The sequence below is a fragment of the Lactuca virosa genome, chromosome 1, assembly GCF_052849685.1.
Source record: "Lactuca virosa cultivar CGN04683 chromosome 1, Lactuca_virosa_CGN04683_v6, whole genome shotgun sequence".
Taxonomy (NCBI): domain Eukaryota; kingdom Viridiplantae; phylum Streptophyta; class Magnoliopsida; order Asterales; family Asteraceae; genus Lactuca; species Lactuca virosa.
This window is the reverse complement of record NC_136426.1, coordinates 79,035,054-79,042,553: the sequence shown is the minus strand read 5'-3', so window position 1 is coordinate 79,042,553 and position 7,500 is coordinate 79,035,054. Positions and strand designations below refer to the sequence as shown.

The window sequence follows — 7,500 nt, the reverse complement described above, 5'->3', positions numbered from 1 at the left end:
GCGATATCTGTGGGCCCCTCAATGATTTAGTGATGACACCCCTAAGCGCTCGGCCGAGCCTGGTGTAACATCCCGAGATTTCGCAGGTAATTCCAAACCATCTTCTATCATTACTTTGTCATTTATAGTCCTTGGGGTTGGAAGTGTATAGCCAAGATACGTATAAGGGCCAAGGTTGCAACCTTGGGTCAAGAAGGAGTACGCTGAGCGTACATAAGAGTACGCTAAGCGTACTAAGGTCCGCCTTAGTACGTTGGGCGTACACTTGTGTACGCCGGGTGTACTTATATCAGGATGAAACCTAATATTTAGAGTTTGGGGGCTATATAAGCAACATTATGAGCACCTACCCTTCCCTTAGCCCCGCGTACGTCCTCTGTTGGGCCTTTGACAATTGGGCTTCGAGTTTTGGGCTGTTTATGGACTTATTGGATTTAGGCCTTTGCTGGACTTTATGAATAAGATATTTTGGGCCAAGTTTTGGATATTGGATCTTGGGATTTGGCCCAATTAGGGAGTTGGGCCCAATTTGGTAAATTGGGCCAATAATGGGCCTTGCATAAGGACTTTCAAGGTTATGGACTTGGTATTGGGCATTGGCCCAATAAAGAGAATGTACATGATTGATTGTGTGGACACTTAGTCAATACTGTAATGTTGAGTATTAACTTGATATTTATTATGTGATAGTTCGAGATTTCCGGCGAGACAGCGATCAGAGGTTTTCGATACTTCGGCACTACTTGCGAGGTGAGTTACCTCACTATACTAAGGGGTCTAAGGCACCAAGGCCGGCCCATTGGATATGATATCCTAGAAGTTGGTAGTATGTTGAGTACGAGTTAGTGTTGCATGCTAGTTGTTATGCCAGTTAGGTAGATCTGTAGGACTACCTGTAGTATTATGTGATTATATGTATGCACATTAGTTGTATTATATGTCGACATGTTATGTGGGATGGGTTGAGGTGATACTGCTTCACGTGGTAACCAACAAACCCGGGAGCATTCCAGATACGAGCTGAGGGCCAGGTGGGGCATTCCAGACTCGTACTGCGGGCTCGGGAGCATTCCAGATACGAGCTGAGGGAGACTTATATTGTGGGCTCGGTAGCAATCCATATGTGAGTTGTGGGCCTGGAAGGCAATCCAGACTCACTCTGTGGGCCCATGGGTAATCCAGTCTATTAAGTTGTGGACCCAGTACATGCTGTTATTTGTATATGTGTGTTATGTGCAGTGTATCGGTATTTTGGGGGAACTCACTAAGCCTCGGGCTTACAGTTTCAGTTTATCGTTTCAGGTACATCAGGGGATCACGACAAGGCAAAGGCGTGATTGTACAGCTCCTCATATTTATGTTTATGTTTCTGGGATACTCTGATATTATATATTTTGAAAACAAGTTTTGTAATGATTAATGGTTTTGAAATGAATTTAAAAGTTAAAATTTGGCATGATTTTTAAGGGTGTTACACCTGGACTGATTTGATTTGTTCAATTAGTCGGTCGTCATAAATCGGAAATCGGGAAACAACAGATGGACAGAGAGAATGATTATAATCCATGTCTCAGTCCATATGATATCTTGTAGAATGGAGGAATATATGATCCCTTATCTAATAGACGTATCATTGGCTAGGTCAGAGTTCGACAACGGCTTTTAAGAGCTACGATTGCTAGTCGGGATTTTGGAGTCGTACTTGCAATAATAGTTATTAGACTTATCCAAGTGGGAGACTTTTGGATTAGGTGTCTAAGCCCATAACTATAATTGGTATGTACTTGACCCTAGAGTAGCATGGTCCATTTGGGTTGCATATCACCAGGGCAATTTGATAGGATGGACTTTTGAGAAGAGGTTATTTATGATTTATTAATATATTATAAGTTCTAATATAGTAATATGAAATCATATTATTTAATTAGTATTGATCAAGAATTAATTTGGAATTAATTTAGTGATCAAAAGAGACTAATTAAATATATGGGGATTGATTGTGTAAATCATTCATTCTTATAATGTAGGCTTATGATCCATAGTTCTTTATGTTGGGCTAAACCCATGTAGTGACCCATGGATACTCCATGGAGGTTAAAACCCATGGAGCCTAAGGAATGTGGAAAGTCATGCACATTAGGGTTTGCATGGTGTAACCCTAGTTGTGCCACACTATATAAGAAGCCCCTTGGTTGGTGAAATTGGCACTAGTGATCTTTGGAAGGGTCATAGAGCCGATTTCTAGAGCAAGCCATTCTCTCTCAAGTTATCCTTTGTCCTAGGTGTGTTATGATTCCATTTGAGGCATTCACACTATTGGTGCTAAGTTCTTAAAGGCCAAATACATCAAGGATAGCAAGCAACAACAAAAGGTATGTCATCTAACTATAATCTTGTAGTATATATACTCCATTGTATGCTAGTTAGGATGATGCTTTGGAAAAACAAAGTTATGCATGTATACTAGATAAAACATAGATCCAAAGCATCTAGGGTTGCATGTACACCATAGGAGTGTTAGAATGCTCAAAACCCATCAATTTGTTGGGGCGAGGTCAAGCATCGGGTCATGGGGAGTACTAATATAGTGCTCAAGACCACCGAGATGATATAACTGGTGCGTGACAGGTTGCGGGTCGCGCAAAGTCGACAGAAGAGTTATGCTGACCGAAGTCGTTCGGATCTCGAGTTTCAGGTGTGAGATTTAGTGCTTTTGAAGATGTCGCCTTCGAAGGTTTTCATTCAATTTTGGAAGCGGGGAAAGCTACGTCTCTTATTTATTGGTCCTTTCAGGATTATTGCTCCGGTTGGCAAGGTTTCATACCGATTGGAGTTGCCTGATGATCTCAGTCAAATACACAACACTTTCCATGTCTCTCGTTACAGAAGTGTTTAGCCAATGATTTTGTGGTGATTTATTTGAATGACATTCAGGTCGATGAGCGCCTAAATTATGTAGAGAGACCGATTACAATTCTCGACAGAAAGATAATGTCTTTGCGCAACAAAGAGGTGAAATTGGTGAAGGTGCAACAACATCACCGAAGGGGTTCTAAGTGGACGTGGGAGCCAGAGGACAAGATGAAAGAGCATTACCCCGAGTTATTTGTGGAGGCGGACTTCAGGGACAAAGTCTGATTCTAATGAGGGAGAGTTGTAACATCTGGATCCCGAGGTACTTTATATCTCACAATTTTGGCATTTTATAGGATCACCATGACATGGTGGGGAGGCATCATGATGTTACAAGTCAAGTTCAGCCCACATTTTTCATTTAAGCCGCCACAACTTGGCAGTTGGAAAATAAGAAACCATATTTTTTGGGTTTTGCTCCCTATTTAAAGAAACGAGGAAGCTAGGGTTTGCTCACCCTCAACCTCCATTAGACCTATGAAACCCTAAATCCCTCTCTCTCTCTCTCTCTATATCTCGTTTTGAGCCTTTGTGGGTGTTCTTGAAGCCTTGGATGGAAGAAAGATGAATAAGTGAGCAAAGAATCAGCAAGTTAGTCCTCATCCTTTGTGTTAGCAACCTTTTGGACCCTTATATGTGTCCAAGACTTGATTTTTATCAAAACAGATTGCTAGATCTTATATTTTGTCCCTTAATCTTCATGTTTTGTGAGTTGGAATGATGTGATCTCATAAAGCTTGAAACTTTATGAATCTATGGGACTTTAGGTATGATTATTGGTTTGGATCTGGTTTCTAGATGGGTTTTGAGCCATGCATGAGATTTCCAAAGAAAAACCCTCTTTTTGGCTCATTATGGATTCAAGCATGCATGTCTTTAAAGCACCAACCTTTGTGTTGGATTATGTATTAGAATATGTTTTGGAGTAAATGAGTTATGTACTTTTTGGAATAAGTGCTTAATAGGGAAATTCATATCATATTTAGCTCCTTTGAATCTAGGGTTTGAGATTTTGACCTTATGGATGGTCTGATCGGTTAAAGTTGGAAAATTTATCCTTATAGACCTTGTTTCGAACCAGATTTGAAATTTGGAGCCTTTGGGATCGAAGAAAAAAACTTAATCTATTAAGTTGTTGAAAACCTAGTCCCTACAGTGTGGCTCAGGTCGCCACGGTGTGGCAGTGGGAAAATCGCGATTGGCTGTTACTGGAGGGCCACGGCGTGGCCATGTATGGCCACGACATGGCGGTTGACTAAATTCAATGTTGACCGTTGACTTTGACCATTGACTTTTGACTTTAGTTGACTTTTGGTCAAACACCTATTTTGGAGGAAGAGATCATGCTTTATTTGGTTTGAACGATTAGGTGGTGCGTAGTAGCGGTACTCTATCAATGAGAGCTATAACAGTTGAGCATTTTCTATGAGGCGAGTCTTCTCGCCACACTAGTGGGTTGAAGGCACCAATGTCAACCCACTGATTCGTATGTGTAGGATGTATGTGACAGTGTGACTATTACTGATATAATTGTATGATATATGCATGGAGCCAATCCGGGCTCAGAGTCATTACAGATGAGGTTGATATGGACCTGACATAGCTACTTGTTGTTACATGGGGTTGATATGGACCCGGGGGTTGATACGGACCCGACACAGCCACATGTTGTTATATTTACATGTATGTTAAATGTGGTATTTTAGGGAAGCCCACTAAGCTTTGCGCTTATAGTTATGTTTATGGTTTCAGGCCCTTCCTTTCGATTCGAAAAGGAAGGGCCCAACATGATGGCACAACATTCTCCACCTCATGTTCCCGCGATTATGATTTCTTTTACTCAGATGTTTTTGGATAATTTGTATCTTGGATGTTTTTAATACATATGATGTACGGAATTGACGAATTTGAAAATGAAAATTTTATCACGGTTTTTGGGACGTTTCAGTGAGTATTCTTTATAGGGGTTGTTAGAAGGAGAAGATGGGGATACTTTTGGGAATGATGAAACGGCGATCTCTGGTTCGTTCTACAAGGGACTGCCTTGTGGTGTGGTGATTTCTAGTGGTATCCATGATGAACCAAAGAAATCAACTGATTGTTTTCGTTTTGCTGCTTCTTTCTTCAGTTTTCTTGTAGTCTTCTCAATTTATGGATCAAAAACTAGAGGTGTACATGCATGCAAAGTTCTTGGCATACAAGCCTATCATAAGCACCATGTCCCCGGAAACGGTGCCAATTTGTTATACCGATATCGCGCACGATTTAAGCAAATAATATTATCACTGTTAGTTGCACTAATGGGTAGCACATGGAAGCAGGGTCGAATCCTCACACAACCTAATGTTCAACGCCTTTTTGCGTAAGGCACTTACTAGTCATTTAACAGAAAATAATAAAAAAGGGTTTTTGATTAAAAACCAAACTAAAAATTGTAGTGAAATAAACTAAACGAAATCAGTAATAAAACGAATTCAATTCTGCTGCGACTTTTCCAATCATGCAATCAGCTCAAATCTGGTTATTCAAAATGCATTCTATCTAAGTTGATACTAAGAAAAAGTAACAGGGTCTAGTATAATCTTTATTACCTAGTTAAATTAACCAAAACAAGCTCTTCAGTTAACCCTAACTTTTTACTGTCTAATTAAATAAGCTCTTAATTAAGATCAGAACAGTTGCATTAACTTCTGTGTAAAATTTCCAGCAATGCCCAATACTTCTCTTAAGCTCGGAAGCGTAAAGGTATGAAATTCTAGTTTATATTAGAGTTAAATCCCTAATACATAACCAATCTGATACTTGTTACTAATTACCAGTTGACAAGAACAATTACAAATCATATTAAATGATTAACTTGAATGATAAAACCCTAGCTAGGTGATCAGACTAACAAGAATTAAAAACCAAACATTCATTAAGCTCAAAACTAAAACAACTAGATAAAAGCACACACTTAAAACCAAATCTGATAACTAATCACATGAAAAGTACTAGTTTATTGCAGAACTGAAAACTAGGGTTTTAACCACACATGGCCAAAACAAATTAAAACTAATAAAAAGGTAAACTAACTGATTAATTTTGCTAAACTAAATACAAGAGTTGATTCAGAGCTTTTAGATCTTCATAAATCAATAAGAAGTAGCAGAAATCGCCTTCAAAAGGGTTTTTCGTCGTTTGGAATCGTCTAACCCTCGAATGTGATTAGGAGGGTCGTATTTATATGCATGTCACAATCGTTCGGATAGGGTTGTTCACTATTTGGATAAAACCGAATTATCCAATTGATTGGACTATTTGGTTCGGATATTCGGATTTTTGGATTGGTTTTTAACAAAACCAAATTATTATTTTGGATTTCGGATTGGTTTTGGTTTATAAAATAAGAACCGAATAGTCCAAAAAAACCGAATAAAAGTTTATTATTTATTTATTTATAATATATATGTATAGTTATTTATTAATTTTGTAATTTTTTTTTCAAATAGGTTAAAACGTTTCACCCGATAAAAAAACATTATTATGCATTTTCTCTAAAAAGTTGTATCTATAAAATATTTAACTATAATATATCTTCTTAGTAGATGTTTATAAATTTCAAATCACAACTAAATATTTTGTTATTGCTTCTTGTGTAAAGTTGAGTAATATTATAATTATATGTCGTTTTAAAATGTCTCGGTTTTTGAAAACCGAATTATAAAAACCGATCCAACCGAATTGTAATTTGATCGGATCGGATTTGAATTTAGTTTGGACTATTCGAATCCATGTTTTGAAAACCGAAATCAAATTGGATTCACTTGATTGGATCGGATCAAACCGATCCATCCAAACGAACACCCCTACTTTCGGAGCAAGAAAGCAGAAAATGTGATCGCAGTTATCAAAAATACTATCGTATTTGTTGGTAATTTTCTCCAAAATTGTCAGTTAATGAAGTACGATGCTATTTTCGACATATTTTTAGTTGTGTCAAGGAAATGCGATCGCAGAAATAGGATATACGGTCGCATTTTTTGAGATTTTTTTCCTGGTGACTTTTTCGACCTTGCAAATCCTCGATCAACAAATACGAACGTAGATGTCCAAAAATGTGATCGCATTTATGGTTTTTCAACACGTTTCGGACGCGATTCTTTAGTTTAAGCATTCCAAGTCATTCATCAACATCCTTTTTCAGTTCCAACTCCATTTTGGCTCCAAATATGCATCCAACTGCTCCCAAAGTACTGCGTCACTTGAATTATCTGAAAACGACACAAAACGCTTGCAATACGAGAATTCTGACAAAATACACGAGCTTAACATTATTTAAACTAATGACATGCAAATGTATAAAATTTGATGTTAAATGCTAATAAAAACTACCCTAAAAGATGCATAAAATGACATCTATCAAATATTCTATTAGTATATATTATTACATATAATCTTATCATTCAATTGTAGATTATTCTACCATAATATAACGCTGAATAATGCTTACTTTTTGGAAGTTTGGTGTCCATTGTTGATTTCCATCCCATACACCATTATCCAACCTCAAGGCCCTTGATCATCATGTTCATTTCATGCATTTTT

General features: G+C 37.8%; 1 long non-coding RNA gene across 1 annotated transcript in view; it reads right to left on the bottom strand.

Annotated features, from left to right (window-relative positions):
• Window positions 1–7,406: 7,406 nt before the first annotated feature.
• LOC145105342 (uncharacterized) overlaps window positions 7,407–7,500 on the bottom strand; it is a 976-nt gene continuing 882 nt past the window's right edge. The window contains exon 3 of the long non-coding RNA XR_013707278.1: window positions 7,407–7,469. This is a non-coding gene — a long non-coding RNA (uncharacterized LOC145105342). The remainder of the gene's footprint in view (window positions 7,470–7,500) is intronic.